The sequence below is a fragment of the Salvelinus alpinus genome, chromosome 4, assembly GCF_045679555.1.
Source record: "Salvelinus alpinus chromosome 4, SLU_Salpinus.1, whole genome shotgun sequence".
In the NCBI taxonomy this organism is placed as follows: Eukaryota; Metazoa; Chordata; class Actinopteri; order Salmoniformes; family Salmonidae; genus Salvelinus; species Salvelinus alpinus.
Window position 1 is genome coordinate 30,267,000 of NC_092089.1, and position 23,791 is coordinate 30,290,790.

Sequence of the window (23,791 nt, forward strand, 5' to 3'; positions counted from 1 at the left end):
ACACACACACACACACACACACACACACACACACACACACACACACACACACACACACACACACACACACACACACACAAGCGCACACACACATACCTGGACCTGGCTGAACTCATTGGAGAGGAGGCTGCGGAGCTGCTCGGTGGTGAGGGATTCTCCGTCTGAGCTGTAGCTGAGGAACAGAGCTCTCGTCATGGGCCTGCTGGAGCCCTGCGGAGTGGCTGGAGGGAGAGGGAGATAGAAGAGGGAAGGGGGTGAGACACTTATTGCTCTTAGGAATGTCCATCCTCCCATCCAGCAAAGACAAATACACGAGGAGAGAAAATTGTGTCAAATAAGGATACTATTTTGACTGCTCACTTTTGTCAGTTTGGGCCAGGGAGACAAGACAAGAAAGAGCCAGCACTGTCCCCAAGTGGCGGAGAAACGTCATTGCAGTAACCTGTAGAAGGCAATAAAAGATATTCAAAATGGGTCTGAAGTTGGGCATGGTTGTCTATGAAACTTCATTGTTAGAAATGTGTGCAAAGATTAACATGAAAGCCCAAGATAGTTGATGAAAAGATAGACTGAGATCACACCACCCAATAACACTCACTCAGACACACAGGTACCAACATATCTAAAATATTTGTAAAACCTCACATAAGATATATAGCTCTTTGACAGAGAGAAATACTTTCGCTTGTTTCACTGTTCCTCTTTTTCCTCCTCTGTCTCTTTTACAGATTAAAACCTGTTCGGTCACTTCAAAGCAAAGTGTTGGTATTCACCTGGCTGGTGTTCACCTGGCTGGTATTCACCTGGCTGGTGTTCACCTGGCTGGTATTCACCTGGCTGGTGTTCACCTGGCTGGTATTCACCTGGCTGGTATTCACCTGGCTGGTGTTCACCTGGCTGGTATTCACCTGGCTGGTGTTCACCTGGCTGGTGTTCACCTGGACCTGGCTGGTGTTCCCCTGGCTGGTGTTTACCTGGCTGGTATTCACCAGGCTGGTATTCACCTGACTGGTATTCACCTGGCTGGTGTTCACCTGGCCCTGGCTGGTGTTCACCTGGCTGGTGTTCACCTGGACCTGGCTGGTGTTCACCTGGCTGGTGTTCCCCTGGCTGGTATTCAGCTGGCTGGTATTCACCTGGCTGGTGTTCACCTGGCTGGTATTCACCTGGCTGGTGTTCACCTGGCTGGTGTTCACCTGGCTGGTATTCACCTGGCTGGTGTTCACCTGGCTGTTGTTCACCTGGCTGGTATTCACCTGGCTGGTGTTCACCTGGACCTGGCTGGTGTTCACCTGGCTGGTGTTCACCTGCACCTGGCTGGTGTTCACCTGGCTGGTGTTCACCTGGCTGGTGTTCACCTGGACCTTGCTGGTATTCACCAGGCTGGTATTCACTTGACTGGTATTCACCTGGCTGGTGTTCACCTGGACCTGGCTGGTGTTCACCTGGCTGGTGTTCCCCTGGCTGGTATCCAGCTGGCTGATATTCACCTGGCTGGTATTCACCTGGCTGGTGTTCACCTGGCTGGTATTCACCTGGCTGGTGTTCACCTGGACCTTGCTGGTGTTCACCTGGCTGGTGTTCACCTGGACCTGGCTGGTTTTCACCTGGCTGGTGTTCACCTGGACCTTGCTGGTGTTCACCTGGCTGGTGTTCACCTGGCTGGTGTTCACCTGGCTGGTGTTCACCTGGACCTGGCTGGTGTTCACCTGGCTGGTGTTCACCTGGCTGGTGTTCACCTGGCTGCCGCTGTGCTGATAAATTCCTATCACAAACCACCTCTTCCTCTTCCTCCTTCTCCTCCATTTAAATTATAATTCAATTCAACTTTAATTATCATCTCAGGGGCCATCAAGAAAGGCAATTTACACTTTAACTATTCACTAACCATGCAAACTGTATGCTTAAATAAACCTTTCTCTGTTAATGAGATAGTTTTTGTGATGTTTAATTCTTTTGAATAATAATCGCTCTGTCAGACTGAGTGATTATTATGGTGTTACTCAGTGATTATTATGGTGTTACTCAGTGATTATTATGGTGTTACTCAGTATTTATTATGATGTTACTCAGTGATTATTATGGTGTTACTCAGTGATTATTATGATGTTACTCAGTGATTATTATGGTGTTACTCAGTATTTATTATGATGTTACTCAGTGATTATTATGGTGTTACTCAGTGATTATTATGATGTTACTCAGTGATTATTATGGTGTTACTCAGTATTTATTATGATGTTACTCAGTGATTATTATGGTGTTACTCAGTATTTATTATGATGTTACTCAGTGATTATTATGGTGTTACTCAGTATTTATTATGATGTTACTCGGTGATTATTATGGTGTTACTCAGTATTTATTATGATGTTACTCAGTGATTATTATGGTGTTACTCAGTGATTATTATGGTGTTACTCAGTGATTATTATGGTGTTATTCAGTGATTATTATGGTGTTACTCAGTGATTATTATGATGTTACTCAGTGATTATTATGGTGTTACTCAGTGATTATTATGGTGTTACTCAGTATTTATTATGATGTTACTCAGTATTTATTATGGTGTTACTCAGTGATTATTATGGTGTTACTCAGTGATTATTATGGTGTTACTCAGTATTTATTATGATGTTACTCAGTGATTATTATGGTGTTACTCAGTATTTATTATGATGTTACTCAGTGATTATTATGGTGTTACTCAGTATTTATTATGATGTTACTCGGTGATTATTATGGTGTTACTCAGTATTTATTATGATGTTACTCAGTGATTATTATGGTGTTACTCAGTGATTATTATGGTGTTACTCAGTGATTATTATGGTGTTATTCAGTGATTATTATGGTGTTACTCAGTGATTATTATGATGTTACTCAGTGATTATTATGGTGTTACTCAGTGATTATTATGGTGTTACTCAGTATTTATTATGATGTTACTCAGTATTTATTATGGTGTTACTCAGTGATTATTATGGTGTTACTCAGTGATTATTATATTGTTACATGCTACAGTCAGGTGTGTCTTGAGCTATTCTGGTGGCTCATTATGAGACTGTGGAACAATGATTGTCAGAACAATGGCTGCCTGGGCGGATACACTGCCAATCCAGTTCTGGCAGTTTGGCGCTTGGCAGCATTTTCACACGTTGACATGCGCAAATAATACCACTCCTGTTTACCTGGCATTTAAACTGGGCAAAGCCAAGTGCTGAGAGCCATTCCCCACACATATTGTCCCATTAGTCTATCAAAATATGACAACTTTATAATATAGCCCATGCCAGGCCCATCTGGAACATTCTTATATGACAGACATACTATTGTCATTGTTTGGTCACAGGGAGAGAACACATGAAAACGGAAACAGATGTGTGAGATAGAGAGGAGAGGGAAAGAGAGAACACGTGAAAACGGAGACAGATGTGTGAGATAGAGAGGAGAGGGAAAGAGAGAACATCATGAAAACAGAGACAGATGTGTGAGATAGAGAGGAGAGGGAAAGAGAGAACACATGAAAACAGAGACAGATGTGTGAGATAGAGAGGAGAGGGAAAGAGAGAACACATGAAAACAGAGACAGATGTGTGAGATAGAGAGGAGAGGGAAAGAGAGAACACACATGCCCAGGTTCATGTATATTCTCAGAGAAGGAGGAGATCAGGTGTAGCTAGCAGCAGGTGTCTCTTACCTGTATGAGGCTGGTCAGGTGGCGCAGTGGCTGTTCAGTGTGTGAGGACCGGAGGTTACCAGAGGGCGTGTGTGTGTTCTATTTAACTACCTGGATACTTCCTGCTCCTTCTCTGTTGCTTTGACAACAGCCACAGAGGCAAGGCTTTGTTTTAAACCCTCACTCCCTTCTCCCTCCCCTTCAAGTTAACTCCACCTTGTGGATCTAGGTGAACAGACTATGGGGATGACTGTACCTAGACCTCCAATAGGCTTAGTGGAGCTTCGATAATAATAATAGCTCCAGCAGCTAGCCCTTCGGTAACTATGGTGATATTTCTGACACATTGCTGCTTTATATTTACTTACCTTTGAGTCATTTAGCAGACGGTCTTATCCAGAGTGACTTACATGAGCAATTAGGGTTAAGTGCCTTGCTCAAGGGCAATCTATAGATTTTTCACCTAATTGGCTCAGGGATTCAAACCAGAGAGTAGAGGGGTTAGAGAGAATGACATCACTCTACAGGGTCACAGCGAAGGGGGAGAGAGCAGGGAGAGTGTTTCTGAACCGTTGACCACCCAGCCTGACATCTGGACTGAACTGAAGGAGCTGAGGAACATGGTGGTGGAACAGAGAGTGGAGCTGAGAGACATGGTGGTGGAACAGAGAGTGGAGCTGAGGAATATGGTGCTGGAACAGAGAGTGGAGCTGAGGAACATGGTGGTGGAACAGAGAGTGGAGCTGAGGAACATGGTGGTGGAACAGAGAGTGGAGCTGAGGAACATGGTGGTGGAACAGAGAGTGGAGCTGAGAGACATGGTGGTGGAACAGAGAGTGGAGCTGAGGAACATGGTGGTGGAACAGAGAGTGGAGCTGAGAGACATGGTGGTGGAACAGAGAGAGGAGCTGAGGAACATGGTGGTGGAACAGAGAGTGGAGCTGAGGAACATGGTGGTGGAACAGAGAGTGGAGCTGAGAGACATGGTGGAGGTGGAGGAGCTGAAAGGAGAGGTGGAGGAGCTGAAAGGAGAGGTGGAGGAGCTGAAAGGAGAGGTGGAGGAGCTGAAAGGAGAGGTGGAGGAGCAGAAAGGAGAGGTGGAGGAGGTGAAAGGAGAGATGGAGGAGCTGAAAGGAGAGGTGGAGGAGCTGAAAGGAGAGGTGGAGGAGCTGAAAGGAGAGGTGGAGGAGCTGAAAGGAGAGGTGGAGGAGCTGAAAGGAGAGGTGGAGGAGCTGAAAGGAGAGATGGAGGAGCTGAAAGGAGAGGTGGAGGAGCTGAAAGGAGAGGTGGAGGAGCTGAAAGGAGAGGTGGAGGAGCTGAAAGGAGAGGTGGAGGAGCTGAAAGGAGAGGTGGAGGAGCTGAAAGGAGAGGTGGAGGAGCTGAAAGGAGAGGTGGAGGAGCTGAAAGGAGAGGTGGAGGAGCAGAAAGGAGAGGTGGAGGAGCTGAAAGGAGAGGTGGAGGAGCAGAAAGGAGAGGTGGAGGAGCTGAAAGGAGAGGTGGAGGAGCTGAAAGGAGAGGTGGAGGAGCTGAAAGGAGAGGTGGAGGAGCTGAAAGGAGAGGTGGAGGAGCTGAAAGGAGAGGTGGAGGAGCTGCAGAAGGAGAGAATGCAGCTAACATGAGGCAGCTTCCTTTCATTTGACTATTGTAGTCGGGAAGAGTGTGTTGAATTCATCATTAGTTTATTTGAGCTCTAGACATCAGATCAAGAGCTCTAGATATTATTCCCATAATTCTGGCCCACGCAGCTGAACTGTCAGCCATGGGGACCAGAGTGACAGCCAGCGAGAGAGAGGTGGAGGAACTGAAAGGGGAAGTGGAGGGGCTGAAGAGAGAGAACACAGGAAAGACAAACAAAGACTTTCAGAAACTCATTGTATCTAATGTGGTGTGGGAATATGTTCATTTTATGAATTTATCTTACTCAACATACAGTAACTTATAGAACTATTCGTGCTCAGAGACAGACCAAAGCTGGCCTTCTCTGCTGGTTTGACTAACTCAAGAAAAGAAGGACCTTTCAATACTGAGACCCAACTGATCTACACCAAGGTCTTCAAACATCGGCAACACCTATAACCCATATACAGGTACTGCTGCTACGTATATGACATTAGTAACAGACACCTACAGTCCAGTGACAGGTACTGCTGCTACGTATATGACATTAGTAACAGACACCTACAGTCCAGTGACAGGTACTGCTGCTACGTATATGACATTAGGAACAGACACCTACAGTCCAGTGACAGGTACTGCTGCTACGTATATGACATTAGTAACAGACACCTACATCACTAACAGGTACTGCTGCTACGTATATGACATTAGGAACAGACACCTACAGCCCAGTGACAGGTACTGCTGCTACGTAAATGACATTAGTAACAGACACCTACATCACTAACAGGTACTGCTGCTACGTATATGACATTAGTTACAGACACCTACATCACTAACAGGTACTGCTGCTACGTATATGACATTAGTTACAGACACCTACAGCCCAGTGACAGGTACTGCTGCTACGTATATGACATTAGTAACAGACACCTACATCACTAACAGGTACTGCTGCTACGTATATGACATTAGTAACAGACACCTACATCACTAACAGGTACTGCTGCTACGTATATGACATTAGTAACAGACACCTACATCACTAACAGGTACTGCTGCTACGTATATGACATTAGTAACAGACACCTACATCACTAACAGGTACTGCTGCTACGTATATGACATTAGTAACAGACACCTACATCACTAACAGGTACTGCTGCTACGTATATGACATTAGTAACAGACACCTACATCACTAACAGGTACTGCTGCTACGTATATGACATTAGTAACAGACACCTACATCACTAACAGGTACTGCTGCTACGTATATGACATTAGTTACAGACACCTACAGCCCAGTGACAGGTACTGCTGCTACGTATATGACATTAGTAACAGACACCTACAGTCCAGTGACAGGTACTGCTGCTACGTATATGACATTAGTAACAGACACCTACAGTCCAGTGACAGGTACTGCTGCTACGTATATGACATTAGTAACAGACACCTACAGTCCAGTGACAGGTACTGCTGCTACGTATATGACATTAGTAACAGACACCTACAGTCCAGTGACAGGTACTGCTGCTACGTATATGACATTAGTTACAGACACCTACATCACTAACAGGTACTGCTGCTACGTATATGACATTAGTAACAGACACCTACAGTCCAGTGACAGGTACTGCTGCTACGTATATGACATTAGTTACAGACACCTACATCACTAACAGGTACTGCTGCTACGTATATGACATTAGTAACAGACACCTACAGTCCAGTGACAGGTACTGCTGCTACGTATATGACATTAGTAACAGACACCTACAGTCCAGTGACAGGTACTGCTGCTACGTATATGACATTAGTAACAGACACCTACAGTCCAGTGACAGGTACTGCTGCTACGTATATGACATTAGTTACAGACACCTACAGTCCAGTGACAGGTACTGCTACTACGTATATGACATTAGTAACAGACACCTACATCACTAACAGGTACTGCTGCTACGTATATGACATTAGTAACAGACACCTACAGTCCAGTGACAGGTACTGCTGCTACGTATATGACATTAGTAACAGACACCTACAGTCCAGTGACAGGTACTGCTGCTACGTATATGACATTAGTAACAGACACCTACAGTCCAGTGACAGGTACTGCTACTGCGTATATGACATTAGTAACAGACACCTACATCACTAACAGGTACTGCTGCTACGTATATGACATTAGTAACAGACACCTACATCACTAACAGGTACTGCTGCTACGTATATGACATTAGTAACAGACACCTACAGTCCAGTGACAGGTACTGCTGCTACGTATATGACATTAGTAACAGACACCTACAGTCCAGTGACAGGTACTGCTGCTACGTATATGACATTAGTAACAGACACCTACAGTCCAGTGACAGGTACTGCTGCTACGTATATGACATTAGTAACAGACACCTACAGCCCAGTGACAGGTACTGCTGCTACGTATATAACATTAGTTACAGACACCTACAGTCCAGGGACAGGTACTGCTGCTACGTATATGACATTAGTAACAGACACCTACAACCCAGTGACAGGTACTGCTGCTACGTATATGACATTAGTAACAGACACCTACAGTCCAGTGACAGGTACTGCTACTACGTATATGACATTAGTAACAGACACCTACAGCCCAGTGACAGGTACTGCTGCTACGTATATGACATTAGTAACAGACACCTACAGTCCAGTGACAGGTACTGCTGCTACGTATATGACATTAGTAACAGACACCTACAGTCCAGTGACAGGTACTGCTGCTACGTATATGACATTAGTAACAGACACCTACAGCCCAGTGACAGGTACTGCTGCTACGTATATAACATTAGTTACAGACACCTACAGCCCAGTGACAGGTACTGCTGCTACGTATATGACATTAGTAACAGACACCTACAGTCCAGTGACAGGTACTGCTGCTACGTATATGACATTAGTTACAGACACCTACAGTCCAGTGACAGGTACTGCTGCTACGTATATGACATTAGTTACAGACACCTACAGTCCAGTGACAGGTACTGCTGCTACGTATATGACATTAGTAACAGACACCTACATCACTAACAGGTACTGCTGCTACGTATATGACATTAGTTACAGACACCTACAGTCCAGTGACAGGTACTGCTGCTACGTATATGACATTAGTAACAGACACCTACATCACTAACAGGTACTGCTGCTACGTATATGACATTAGTTACAGACACCTACAGTCCAGTGACAGGTACTGCTGCTACGTATATGACATTAGTAACAGACACCTACATCACTAACAGGTACTGCTGCTACGTATATGACATTAGTAACAGACACCTACAGTCCAGTGACAGGTACTGCTGCTACGTATATGACATTAGTAACAGACACCTACATCACTAACAGGTACTGCTGCTACGTATATGACATTAGTTACAGACACCTACAGTCCAGTGACAGGTACTGCTGCTACGTATATGACATTAGTTACAGACACCTACATCACTAACAGGTACTGCTGCTACGTATATGACATTAGTAACAGACACCTACAGTCCAGTGACAGGTACTGCTGCTACGTATATGACATTAGTAACAGACACCTACAGTCCAGTGACAGGTACTGCTGCTACGTATATAACATTAGTTACAGACACCTACAGTCCAGTGACAGGTACTGCTGCTACGTATATGACATTAGTAACAGACACCTACAGCCCAGTGACAGGTACTGCTGCTACGTATATGACATTAGTAACAGACACCTACAGTCCAGTGACAGGTACTGCTGCTACGTATATGACATTAGTAACAGACACCTACAGTCCAGGGACAGGTACTGCTGCTACGTATATGACATTAGTAACAGACACCTACAGTCCAGTGACAGGTACTGCTGCTACGTATATGACATTAGTAACAGACACCTACAGCCCAGTGACAGGTACTGCTGCTACGTATATGACATTAGTAACAGACACCTACAGTCCAGTGACAGGTACTGCTGCTACGTATATGACATTAGTAACAGACACCTACAGTCCAGGGACAGGTACTGCTGCTACGTATATGACATTAGTAACAGACACCTACAGTCCAGTGACAGGTACTGCTGCTACGTATATGACATTAGTAACAGACACCTACAGCCCAGTGACAGGTACTGCTGCTACGTATATAACATTAGTTACAGACACCTACAGTCCAGTGACAGGTACTGCTGCTACGTATATGACATTAGTAACAGACACCTACATCACTAACAGGTACTGCTGCTACGTATATGACATTAGTTACAGACACCTACATCACTAACAGGTACTGCTGCTACGTATATGACATTAGTAACAGACACCTACAGTACAGTGACAGGTACTGCTACTACGTATATGACATTAGTAACAGACACCTACATCACTAACAGGTACTGCTGCTACGTATATGACATTAGTAACAGACACCTACATCACTAACAGGTACTGCTGCTACGTATATGACATTAGTAACAGACACCTACAGTCCAGTGACAGGTACTGCTGCTACGTATATGACATTAGTAACAGACACCTACAGTCCAGTGACAGGTACTGCTGCTACGTATATGACATTAGTAACAGACACCTACAGTCCAGTGACAGGTACTGCTGCTACGTATATGACATTAGTAACAGACACCTACAGCCCAGTGACAGGTACTGCTGCTACGTATATAACATTAGTTACAGACACCTACAGTCCAGTGACAGGTACTGCTACTACGTATATGACATTAGTTACAGACACCTACATCACTAACAGGTACTGCTGCTACGTATATGACATTAGTAACAGACACCTACAGTCCAGTGACAGGTACTGCTGCTACGTATATGACATTAGTAACAGACACCTACAGCCCAGTGACAGGTACTGCTGCTACGTATATAACATTAGTTACAGACACCTACAGCCCAGTGACAGGTACTGCTGCTACGTATATGACATTAGTAACAGACACCTACAGTCCAGTGACAGGTACTGCTGCTACGTATATGACATTAGTTACAGACACCTACAGTCCAGTGACAGGTACTGCTGCTACGTATATGACATTAGTTACAGACACCTACAGTCCAGTGACAGGTACTGCTGCTACGTATATGACATTAGTAACAGACACCTACATCACTAACAGGTACTGCTGCTACGTATATGACATTAGTTACAGACACCTACAGTCCAGTGACAGGTACTGCTGCTACGTATATGACATTAGTAACAGACACCTACATCACTAACAGGTACTGCTGCTACGTATATGACATTAGTTACAGACACCTACAGTCCAGTGACAGGTACTGCTGCTACGTATATGACATTAGTAACAGACACCTACATCACTAACAGGTACTGCTGCTACGTATATGACATTAGTAACAGACACCTACAGTCCAGTGACAGGTACTGCTGCTACGTATATGACATTAGTAACAGACACCTACATCACTAACAGGTACTGCTGCTACGTATATGACATTAGTTACAGACACCTACAGTCCAGTGACAGGTACTGCTGCTACGTATATGACATTAGTTACAGACACCTACATCACTAACAGGTACTGCTGCTACGTATATGACATTAGTAACAGACACCTACAGTCCAGTGACAGGTACTGCTGCTACGTATATGACATTAGTAACAGACACCTACAGTCCAGTGACAGGTACTGCTGCTACGTATATAACATTAGTTACAGACACCTACAGTCCAGTGACAGGTACTGCTGCTACGTATATGACATTAGTAACAGACACCTACAGCCCAGTGACAGGTACTGCTGCTACGTATATGACATTAGTAACAGACACCTACAGTCCAGTGACAGGTACTGCTGCTACGTATATGACATTAGTAACAGACACCTACAGTCCAGGGACAGGTACTGCTGCTACGTATATGACATTAGTAACAGACACCTACAGTCCAGTGACAGGTACTGCTGCTACGTATATGACATTAGTAACAGACACCTACAGCCCAGTGACAGGTACTGCTGCTACGTATATGACATTAGTAACAGACACCTACAGTCCAGTGACAGGTACTGCTGCTACGTATATGACATTAGTAACAGACACCTACAGTCCAGGGACAGGTACTGCTGCTACGTATATGACATTAGTAACAGACACCTACAGTCCAGTGACAGGTACTGCTGCTACGTATATGACATTAGTAACAGACACCTACAGCCCAGTGACAGGTACTGCTGCTACGTATATAACATTAGTTACAGACACCTACAGTCCAGTGACAGGTACTGCTGCTACGTATATGACATTAGTAACAGACACCTACATCACTAACAGGTACTGCTGCTACGTATATGACATTAGTTACAGACACCTACATCACTAACAGGTACTGCTGCTACGTATATGACATTAGTAACAGACACCTACAGTACAGTGACAGGTACTGCTACTACGTATATGACATTAGTCACAGACACCTACATCACTAACAGGTACTGCTGCTACGTATATGACATTAGTAACAGACACCTACATCACTAACAGGTACTGCTGCTACGTATATGACATTAGTAACAGACACCTACAGTCCAGTGACAGGTACTGCTGCTACGTATATGACATTAGTAACAGACACCTACAGTCCAGTGACAGGTACTGCTGCTACGTATATGACATTAGTAACAGACACCTACAGTCCAGTGACAGGTACTGCTGCTACGTATATGACATTAGTAACAGACACCTACAGCCCAGTGACAGGTACTGCTGCTACGTATATAACATTAGTTACGGACACCTACAGTCCAGTGACAGGTACTGCTACTACGTATATGACATTAGTTACAGACACCTACATCACTAACAGGTACTGCTGCTACGTATATGACATTAGTAACAGACACCTACAGTCCAGTGACAGGTACTGCTGCTACGTATATGACATTAGTTACAGACACCTACAGTCCAGTGACAGGTACTGCTGCTACGTATATGACATTAGTTACAGACACCTACATCACTAACAGGTACTGCTGCTACGTATATGACATTAGTAACAGACACCTACAGTCCAGTGACAGGTACTGCTGCTACGTATATGACATTAGTAACAGACACCTATAGCCCAGTGACAGGTACTGCTGCTACGTATATGACATTAGTAACAGACACCTACAGCCCAGTGACAGGTACTGCTGCTACGTATATGACATTAGTTACAGACACCTACATCACTAACAGGTACTGCTGCTACGTATATGACATTAGTAACAGACACCTACAGTCCAGTGACAGGTACTGCTACTACGTATATGACATTAGTAACAGACACCTACATCACTAACAGGTACTGCTGCTACGTATATGACATTAGTAACAGACACCTACATCACTAACAGGTACTGCTGCTACGTATATGACATTAGTAACAGACACCTACAGTCCAGTGACAGGTACTGCTACTACGTATATGACATTAGTAACAGACACCTACAGCCCAGTGACAGGTACTGCTGCTACGTATATGACATTAGTAACAGACACCTACATCACTAACAGGTACTGCTGCTACGTATATGACATTAGTAACAGACACCTACAGTCCAGTGACAGGTACTGCTGCTACGTATATGACATTAGGAACAGACACCTACATCACTAACAGGCTGCTCCAGTGTTCATGAGAGACAGTGTTGATCTCTCCCTGCAGATGTCTTCACAGTCCCATTGAGAGGAGTTCACTACTTCAGATTCTCTGGCATGGACGTCTGCACATCGGCATATATGGGTGTATCCTTATTTAAGAATAAGTAGCATGAAATATTGTCAAATCAGTAGAATAGCCAGGAAGGGCATCAGTATATATCTAATGCAGTGACTCTGCAGGAGGGGGACTTAATCTACATCTACCTTCCCTCAGGCTATGGTCTCTATGAAGATTCAAATAAACGTTGCCCCTTCAGTGGCTTCCTGCTCTTCCCTATGTGAGGCCAGAGAGAACCAAAACAAAAGCTGTGATGAAATCAGACGCTGAATCAGAGTTCAAAGAGCCATGAATTTTCTCATAACGACCCGTCCATTCAACGTGATGTAATAACTAATGACCAGTGTCTTCTGTTCTATGTTCTAAATTGGACTTCATTTTCCAGATGACGACAAAAGTATGCAGGGTTCTTGAATGGCCCAGTGAATCCTCTCCCTGGCTGGTCCTCAATACTGATATGTGCTAGTTCCTGAAATAGAACCTCATCCACATAACACCTCAATGGAACTGTTGAATTGTTTATTCCTTTTTCTCATGACGTTTACAAACATTCTGCCAGCATGGCAAAGTCTAAATGAGGGAGATGCTACAGTCTAAAGTCATTCAAGTGCTGTAAGGTATAAGACAACTGTATTTTACAACCAGATCATTCAGCACAGACAGAACAGAAAGCATGGTTGTTACAGCCAGACCTCCGAGCAACAGATTGGACTGGACTGGACTCTCTCTAGATATATATCAGTGGAGGCTGCTGAGGGGAGGACGGCTCATAATAGCGACTGGAATGGAGTGGTATCAAACACATGAAACCATGTTCTTGATACCATTCCATTCACTCCATTCCAGTCATTATTATGAGCCGTTCTCCCCTCAGCAGGCTCTACTGATATATATACAGTACCAGTCAAAAGTCTGGACACACCTACTCATTCAACAGGTTTTTCTTTATTTTTACTATTTTCTACATTGTAGAATAATAGTGAAGACATCACAACTATGAAATAACACATATGGAATCATGTAGTAACCAAAAAAGTGTTAAACAAATCAAAATATATTTTATATTTGAGATTCTTCCAAGTAGCCACCCTTTGCCTTGATGGCAGCTTTGCACACTCTTGGCATTCTCTCAACCAGCATTCGCGTGAAACTGAAAGCGCGAACCACTGCTTTTAACCAGGGCAAGGTGACCGGAAGCATGACCGAATACAAACAGTGTAGCTATTCTCTCCGCAAGGCAATCAAACAGGCTAAGTCTCAGTACAGAGACAAAATCGAGTCGAAATTCAACAGCTCAGACACAAGAGGTATGTGGCAGGGTCTACAGTCAATCACGGATTACAAAAAGAAAACCAGCCCCGTCGAGGACCAGGATGTCTTGCTCCCAGACAGGCTAAACAACTTTTTTGCCCGCTTTGAGGACAATACAGTGCCACTGACACGGCCCCCTACCAAAACCTGCGGGCTCTCCTTCACTGCAGCCGAGGTGAGTAAAACATTTAAACGTGTTAACCCTCGCAAGGCTGCAGGCCCAGACGGCATTCCCAGCCGCGTCCTCAGAGCATGCGCAGACCAGCTGGCTGGTGTGTTTACGGACATATTCAATCAATCCTTATCCCAGTCTGCTGTTCCCACATGCTTCAAGAGGGCCACCATTGTTCCTGTTCCCAAGAAAGCTAAGGTAACTGAGCTAAACGACTACCGCCCCGTAGCACTCACTTCCGTCATCATGAAGTGCTTTGAGAGACTAGTCAAGGACCATATCACCTCCACCCTACCGGACACCCTAGACCCACTCCAATTTGCTTACCGACCCAATAGGTCCACAGACGACGCAATCGCAACCACACTGCACACTGCCCTAACCCATCTGGACAAGAGGAATACCCATGTGAGAATGCTGTTCATCGATTACAGCTCAGCATTTAACACCATAGTACCCTCCAAACTCGTCATCAAGCTCGAGACCCTGGGTCTCGACCCCGCCCTGTGCAACTGGGTCCTGGACTTCCTGACGGGCCGCCCCCAGGTGGTGAGGGTAGGTAACAACATCTCCACCCCGCTGATCCTCAACACTGGGGCCCCACAAGGGTGCGTTCTGAGCCCTCTCCTGTACTCCCTGTTCACCCACGACTGCGTGGCCATGCACGCCTCCAACTCAATCATCAAGTTTGCGGATGACACTACAGTGGTAGGCTTGATCACCAACAACGACGAGACGGCCTACAGGGAGGAGGTGAGGGCCCTCGGAGTGTGGTGTCAGGAAAATAACCTCATACTCAACGTCAACAAAACAAAGGAGATGATTGTGGACTTCAGGAAACAGCAGAGGGAGCACCCCCCTATCCACATCGACGGGTCAGTAGTGGAGAAGGTGGAAAGTTTTAAGTTCCTCGGTGTACACATCACGGACAAACTGAACTGGTCCACCCACACAGACAGCGTTGTGAAGAAGGCGCAGCAGCGCCTCTTCAACCTCAGGAGGCTGAAGAAATTCGGCTTGTCACCAAAAGCACTCACAAACTTCTACAGATGCACAATCGAGAGCATCCTGTCGGGCTGTATCACCGCCTGGTACGGCAACTGCTCCGCCCACAACCGTAAGGCTCTCCAGAGGGTAGTGAGGTCTGCAGAACGCATCACCAGGGGCAAACTACCTGCCCTCCAGGACACCTACACCACCCGATGTCACAGGAAGGCCATAAAGATCATCAAGGACAACAACCACCCAAGCCACTGCCTGTTCACCCCGCTATCATCCAGAAGGCGAGGTCAGTACAGGTGCATCAAAGCAGGGACCGAGAGACTGAAAAACAGCTTCTATCTCAAGGCCATCAGACTGTTAAACAGCCACCACTAACATTTAGCGGCCGCTGCCAACATACTGACTCAACTCCAGCCACTTTAAAAATGGGAATTGATGGAAATTATGTAAAAATGTACCACTAGCCACTTTAAGCAATGCCACTTAATACAATGTTTACATACCCTACATTACCCATCTCATATGTATATATACTGTACTCTATATCATCTACTGCATCTTGCCATCTTTATGCAATACATGTACCACTAGCCACTTTAAACTATGCCACTTTATGTTTACATACCCTACAGTACTCATCTCATATGTATATACCGTACTCTATACCATCTACTGCATCTGCCATGCCGTTCTGTACCACCACTCATTCATATATCTTTATGTACATATTCTTTATCCCTTTACACTTGTGTGTGTGTGTAAGGTAGTAGTGTGGAATTGTTAGGTTAGATTACTGTTGGTTATTACTGCATTGTCGGAACTAGAAGCACAAGCATTTCGCTACACTCGCATTAACATCTGCTAACCATGTGTATGTGACTAATAAAATTTGATTTGATTTGATTTGATGAGGTAGTCACCTGGAATGCATTTCAATTAAGGTGTGCCTTGTTCAAAGTTAATTTGTGGAATTTATTTCCTTCTTAATGCGTTTGAGCCAATCAGTTGTATTGTGACAAGGTTGGTGGGGGTATACAGAAGATAGTCCTATTTGGTAAAAGACCAAGTCCATATTATGGCAAGAACAGCTCAAATAAGCAAAGAGAAACGACAGTCCATCATGACTTTAAGACATGGCTCTCATGAGGACCGCCACAGGAAAGGAAGACCCAGAGTTATCTCTGCTACAGAGGATAAGTTCATTAGAGTTAACTGCATCAACATCTCAACATCAACTGTTCAGAGGAGACTGTGTGAATCAGGCCTTCATGGTCGAATTGCTGCAAAGAAACCATTACTGAAGGACACCAATAATAAGAAGGGACTTGCTTGGGCCAAGAAACACGAGCAAAGGTAGAGGGAGGGGGGACAGAGGGAGGTAGAGGGAGGGGGGACAGAGGGAAGTAGAAGGAGGGGCAACAGAGGGAGGTAGAGGGAGGGGGACAGAGGGAGGTAGAGGGAGGGATGGAGATGGAGGGGGGACAGAGGGAGGTAGAGGGTGGGGGGACAGAGGGAGGTAGAGGTAGGGGGGACAGAGGGAGGTAGAAGTAGGGGGGACAGAGGGAGGTAGAGGTAGGGGGGACAGAGGGAGGTAGAGGTAGGGGGGACAGAGGGAGGTAGAGGGAGGGGGGCAGATGGAGGTAGAGGGAGGGGGGACAGAGGGAGGTAGAGGTAGGGGGGACAGAGGGAGGTAGAGGTAGGGGGGACAGAGGGAGGTAGAGGGAGGGATGGAGACGGATAGGGGACAGAGGGAGGTAGAGGGAGGGATGGAGACGGAGGGGGGACAGAGGGAGGTAGAGGGAGGGGGGACAGAGGGAGGTAGAGGGAGGGATGGAGACGGAGGGGGGACAGAGGGAGGTAGAGGGATGGGGTAGTAAAGAAGTGGTTCCAATGACACTAAAACTAACTAAGTAAACTCAGTCTCCCCCTGTCCTCCCTCTTCTCCCTCCCCTCTCTCTCCCCTCCCCCTTCGCTCTCCCCTTCCCTCCTCCCCTCCCCTCTCCCCTCCCCCTTCCCTCTCTCCAGCTATGACCCAGACAGTGGCCATGACAGTGGGGCTGAGGATTCCCCAGACTCCTCCCCTCCCTTCTGCTTCCTCACCATGGGCATGGGCAAGGTCCTCTTACCCCAGGGGGCAGCAAACTTACACCACAGTACCCACAGTACCCATGGGAACAACCATGGCCCCCCTACTGCCCCCCTGCCCCCGCGCCTGGGGGTTTGTCTGGACTTCGAGAAGGGGCGGGTCACGTTCTACGACGCCCACTCGCTGCGCACCCTGTGGGAGGGGCATGTGGATTGCTCTGCCCCTGTGTGCCCGGCCTTTTGTTTCATTGGTGGAGGGGCACTGCAGCTGCAGGAGCTGGTGGCCAATCGGAGCACAGAGGAGCCACCGCATAGAAGGGTTACCATCCAATCACGCGCCACCAATTTAGGTAACTGAAGAAGTATGGAGTGGAATGATGTGGAAAGAACCTTTATCAACTTGATGTTTACTTTTTTATGTATAGGTTTCATTTGTAATGTCTGCAACTGTTGATGATGTACATTATGCAGAATAGAAGAATATCAATGTCCCGGAATCCAGTGGATTGTAAAGCGTTCTGCAGGTTACATCAGGATATGTGTATTCTGGTGTGATTCCAACTGTTGCTGTGTTGCATCTGAAAAGGACTCATGAGTGGGACGTTAACTGTTAAAGGACTCATGAGTGGGACGTTTACTGTTAAATGACTCATGAGTGGGACGTTTACTGTTAAATGACTCATGAGTGGGACGTTAACTGTTAAAGAACTCATGAGTGGGACGTTTACTGTTAAAGAACTCATGAGTGGGACGTTAACTGTTAAATGACTCATGAGTGGGACGTTTACTGTTAAATGACTCATGAGTGGGACGTTAACTGTTAAAGAACTCATGAGTGGGATGTTAACTGTTAAATGACTCATGAGTGGGACGTTTACTGTTAAATGACTCATGAGTGGGACGTTAAATGACTCATGAGTGGGACGTTAACTGTTAAATGATTCATGAGTGGTACTTTAACTGTTAAATGACTCATGAGTGGGACGTTTACTGTTAAATGACTCATGAGTGGGACGTTAACTGTTAAATGACTCATGAGTGGGACGTTTACTGTTAAATGATTCATAAATGGGACGTTAACTGTTAAATGATTCATGAGTGGGACGTTAACTGTAAAATGACTCATGAGTGGTACTTTAACTGTAAGATGACTCATGAGTGGGACGTTAACTGTTAAATGATTCATGAGTGGTACTTTAACTGTAAAATGACTCATGAGTGGTACTTTAACTGTAAAATGACTCATGAGTGGTACTTTAACTGTAAAATGACTCATGAGTGGGACGTTAACTGTTAAATGATTCATGAGTGGGACGTTAACTGTTAAATGACTCATGAGTGGGACGTTAACTGTTAAATGACTCATGAGTGGGACGTTAACTGTTAAATGATTCATGAGTGGGACGTTTACTGTTAAATGACTCATGAGTGGGACGTTTTACTGTTAAATGACTCATGAGTGGGACGTTATCTGTTAGGACTCATGTTACCTACACTTCACATAGATCTTATTGTTTGAAACCAAACCAAAATGTTCACATTGTGGAAGATTCTCTCATAAGCTTCAAAATAGTATTACAAATCAAGAGGGTATAAATATCTATTCTATATTTTGAGACAAAATAGAGGTGAATGGGATTTACACATTATGGATAGAAAGGATTTTGCGTAAATCATGTGTTGATGGCAATGGGAAGATGTAGGATGTGTGTGTATTCACCTGAATTAAAATTATAATACTTATTTCATCATTCTCATCTGAGCTGGCTGAATATTTATACTGTTTTATAGCTTTTTATTCATAGCTTTTATGATTATTATGACTGGCAATAATACATTTTTACTCAACAGATTATTAGTAAAAAGATAGATCTTACAGTGTCGAGGCTCAGACTGTCAGTATTCATACAGTATATTGAATGTGTGTGTGTGAGAGTGTGTGTATTTACTTGAATGCATGTGTGTACGTGTGTGAGAGAGAGAGAGTGAGAGGGAGATATATATACGTGTCGAAAGTTTATTTTTACTATTTTCTACATTCTAGAATAATAGTGAAGACATCAAATCTATGAAATAACACATTTGGAATCATGTAGTAACCAAAGAAGTGTTAAACAAATATATTTGTGGAGGCCAGGTCATCTGATGCAGCAGTCCATCATTCTTGATCAAATAGCCCTTTCACAGCCTGGAGGTGTGTTGGGTCATTGTCCTGTTGAAAAACAAATGATAGTCCCACTAAACCAGATGGGATGCTGTATCGCTGCAGAATGCTGTGGTAGCCATGCTGGTTAAGTGTGCCTTGAATTCTAAATAAATCATAGACAGTGTCACCAGCAAAGCACCCCCCCCACCATTACACCTCCTCTTCCATGCTTCACGGTGGGACCAACACATGCAGAGATCATCCGTTCACCTACTCTGCTTCTCACAAAGACACTGCAGTTGGAACCAAAAATCTCAAATTTTGACTCATCAGACCAAAGGACAGATTTCCACCAGTCTAATGTCCATTGCTCGTGTTTCTTGTCCCAAGCAAGTCTCTTCTTCTTATTGGTGTCCTTTAGGAATGGTTTCTTTGCAGCAATTCGACCATGAAGGCCTGATTCACACAGTCTCCTCTGAACAGTTGATGTTGAGATGTTGATGCAGTTAACTCTAATGAACTTATCCTCTGTAGCAGAGATAACTCTGGGTCTTCCTTTCCTGTGGCGGTCCTCATGAGAGCCATGTCTTAAAGTCATGATGGACTGTCGTTTCTCTTTGCTTATTTGAGCTGTTCTTGCCATAATATGGACTTGGTCTTTTACCAAATAGGGCTATCTTCTGTATACCCCCACCAACCTTGTCACAATACAACTGATTGGCTCAAACGCATTAAGAAGGAAATAAATTCCACAAATTAACTTTGAACAAGGCACACCTTAATTGAAATGCATTCCAGGTGACTACCTCATGATGCTGGTTGAGAGAATGCCAAGAGTGTGCAAAGCTGCCATCAAGGCAAAGGGTGGCTACTTGGAAGAATCTCAAATATAAAATATATTTTGATTTGTTTAACACTTTTTTGGTTACTACATGATTCCATATGTGTTATTTCATAGTTGTGATGTCTTCACTATTATTCTACAATGTAGAAAATAGTAAAAATAAAGAAAAACCTGTTGAATGAGTAGGTGTGTCCAGACTTTTGACTGGTACTGTATATATATCAGTAGAGCCTGCTGAGGGGAGAACGGCTCATAATAATGACTGGAATGGAATGAATGGAATGGTATCAAGAACATGGTTTCATGTGTTTGATACCACTCCATTCCAGTCGCTATTATGAGCCGTCCTCCCCTCAGCAGCCTCCACTGATATATATCTAGAGAGAGTCCAGTCCAGTCCAATCTGTTGCTCGGAGGTCTGGCTGTAACAACCATGCTTTCTGTTCTGTCTGTGCTGAATGATCTGGTTGTAAAATACAGTTGTCTTATACCTTACAGCACTTGAATGACTTTAGACTGTAGCATCTCCCTCATTTAGACTTTGCCATGCTGGCAGAATGTTTGTAAACGTCATGAGAAAAAGGAATAAACAATTCAACAGTTCCATTGAGGTGTTATGTGGATGAGGTTCTATTTCAGGAACTAGCACATATCAGTATTGAGGACCAGCCAGGGAGAGGATTCACTGGGCCATTCAAGAACCCTGCATACTTTTGTCGTCATCTGGAAAATGAAGTCAAATTTAGAACATAGAACAGAAGACACTGGTCATTAGTTATTACATCACGTTGAATGGACGGGTCGTTATGAGAAAATTCATGTCTCTTTGAACTCTGATTCAGCGTCTGATTTCATCACAGCTTTTGTTTTGGTTCTCTCTGGCCTCACATAGGGAAGAGCAGGAAGCCACTGAAGGGGCAACGTTTATTTGAATCTTCATAGAGACCATAGCCTGAGGGAAGGTACATGTAGATTAAGTCCCCCTCCTGCAGAGTCACTGCATTAGATATATACTGATGCCCTTCCTGGCTATTCTACTGATTTGACAATATTTCATGCTACTTATTCTTAAATAAGGATACACCCATATATGCCGATGTGCAGACGTCCATGCCAGAGAATCTGAAGTAGTGAACTCCTCTCAATGGGACTGTGAAGACATCTGCAGGGAGAGATCAACACTGTCTCTCATGAACACTGGAGCAGCCTGTTAGTGATGTAGGTGTCTGTTCCTAATGTCATATACGTAGCAGCAGTACCTGTCACTGGACTGTAGGTGTCTGTTACTAATGTCATATACGTAGCAGCAGTACCTGTTAGTGATGTAGGTGTCTGTTACTAATGTCATATACGTAGCAGCAGTACCTGTCACTGGGCTGTAGGTGTCTGTTACTAATGTCATATACGTAGTAGCAGTACCTGTCACTGGACTGTAGGTGTCTGTTACTAATGTCATATACGTAGCAGCAGTACCTGTTAGTGATGTAGGTGTCTGTTACTAATGTCATATACGTAGCAGCAGTACCTGTTAGTGATGTAGGTGTCTGTTACTAATGTCATATACGTAGTAGCAGTACCTGTCACTGGACTGTAGGTGTCTGTTACTAATGTCATATACGTAGCAGCAGTACCTGTTAGTGATGTAGGTGTCTGTAACTAATGTCATATACGTAGCAGCAGTACCTGTCACTGGGCTGTAGGTGTCTGTTACTAATGTCATATACGTAGCAGCAGTACCTGTCACTGGGCTATAGGTGTCTGTTACTAATGTCATATACGTAGCAGCAGTACCTGTCACTGGACTGTAGGTGTCTGTTACTAATGTCATATACGTAGCAGCAGTACCTGTTAGTGATGTAGGTGTCTGTAACTAATGTCATATACGTAGCAGCAGTACCTGTCACTGGACTGTAGGTGTCTGTAACTAATGTCATATACGTAGCAGCAGTACCTGTCACTGGACTGCAGGTGTCTGTTACTAATGTCATATACGTAGCAGCAGTACCTGTTAGTGATGTAGGTGTCTGTAACTAATGTCATATACGTAGTAGCAGTACCTGTCACTGGACTGTAGGTGTCTGTAACTAATGTTATATACGTAGCAGCAGTACCTGTCACTGGGCTGTAGGTGTCTGTTACTAATGTCATATACGTAGCAGCAGTACCTGTCACTGGACTGTAGGTGTCTGTTACTAATGTCATATACGTAGCAGCAGTACCTGTCACTGGACTGTAGGTGTCTGTTACTAATGTCATATACGTAGCAGCAGTACCTGTTAGTGATGTAGGTGTCTGTTACTAATGTCATATACGTAGTAGCAGTACCTGTCACTGGACTGTAGGTGTCTGTTACTAATGTCATATACGTAGCAGCAGTACCTGTTAGTGATGTAGGTGTCTGTACCTAATGTCATATACGTAGCAGCAGTACCTGTTAGTGATGTAGGTGTCTGTTACTAATGTCATATACGTAGCAGCAGTACCTGTCACTGGACTGTAGGTGTCTGTAACTAATGTTATATACGTAGCAGCAGTACCTGTCACTGGGCTGTAGGTGTCTGTTACTAATGTCATATACGTAGCAGCAGTACCTGTCACTGGACTGTAGGTGTCTGTTACTAATGTCATATACGTAGCAGCAGTACCTGTCCCTGGACTGTAGGTGTCTGTTACTAATGTCATATACGTAGCAGCAGTACCTGTCACTGGACTGTAGGTGTCTGTTACTAATGTCATATACGTAGCAGCAGTACCTGTCACTGGGCTGTAGGTGTCTGTTACTAATGTCATATACGTAGCAGCAGTACCTGTCACTGGACTGTAGGTGTCTGTAACTAATGTTATATACGTAGCAGCAGTACCTGTCACTGGACTGTAGGTGTCTGTTACTAATGTCATATACGTAGCAGCAGTACCTGTCACTGGACTGTAGGTGTCTGTTACTAATGTCATATACGTAGCAGCAGTACCTGTTAGTGATGTAGGTGTCTGTAACTAATGTCATATACGTAGCAGCAGTACCTGTCACTGGACTGTAGGTGTCTGTAACTAATGTCATATACGTAGCAGCAGTACCTGTTAGTGATGTAGGTGTCTGTTACTAATGTCATATACGTAGCAGCAGTACCTGTCACTGGACTGTAGGTGTCTGTTACTAA

At 44.5% G+C, this 23,791-nt stretch overlaps 1 pseudogene; it reads left to right on the forward strand.

The window, feature by feature from the left end:
- Positions 1 to 4,089: 4,089 nt before the first annotated feature.
- On the forward strand, positions 4,090 to 13,297 carry LOC139572558 (complement C1q-like protein 2; annotated as a pseudogene).
- The last annotated feature ends 10,494 nt before the right edge of the window (positions 13,298 to 23,791 follow it).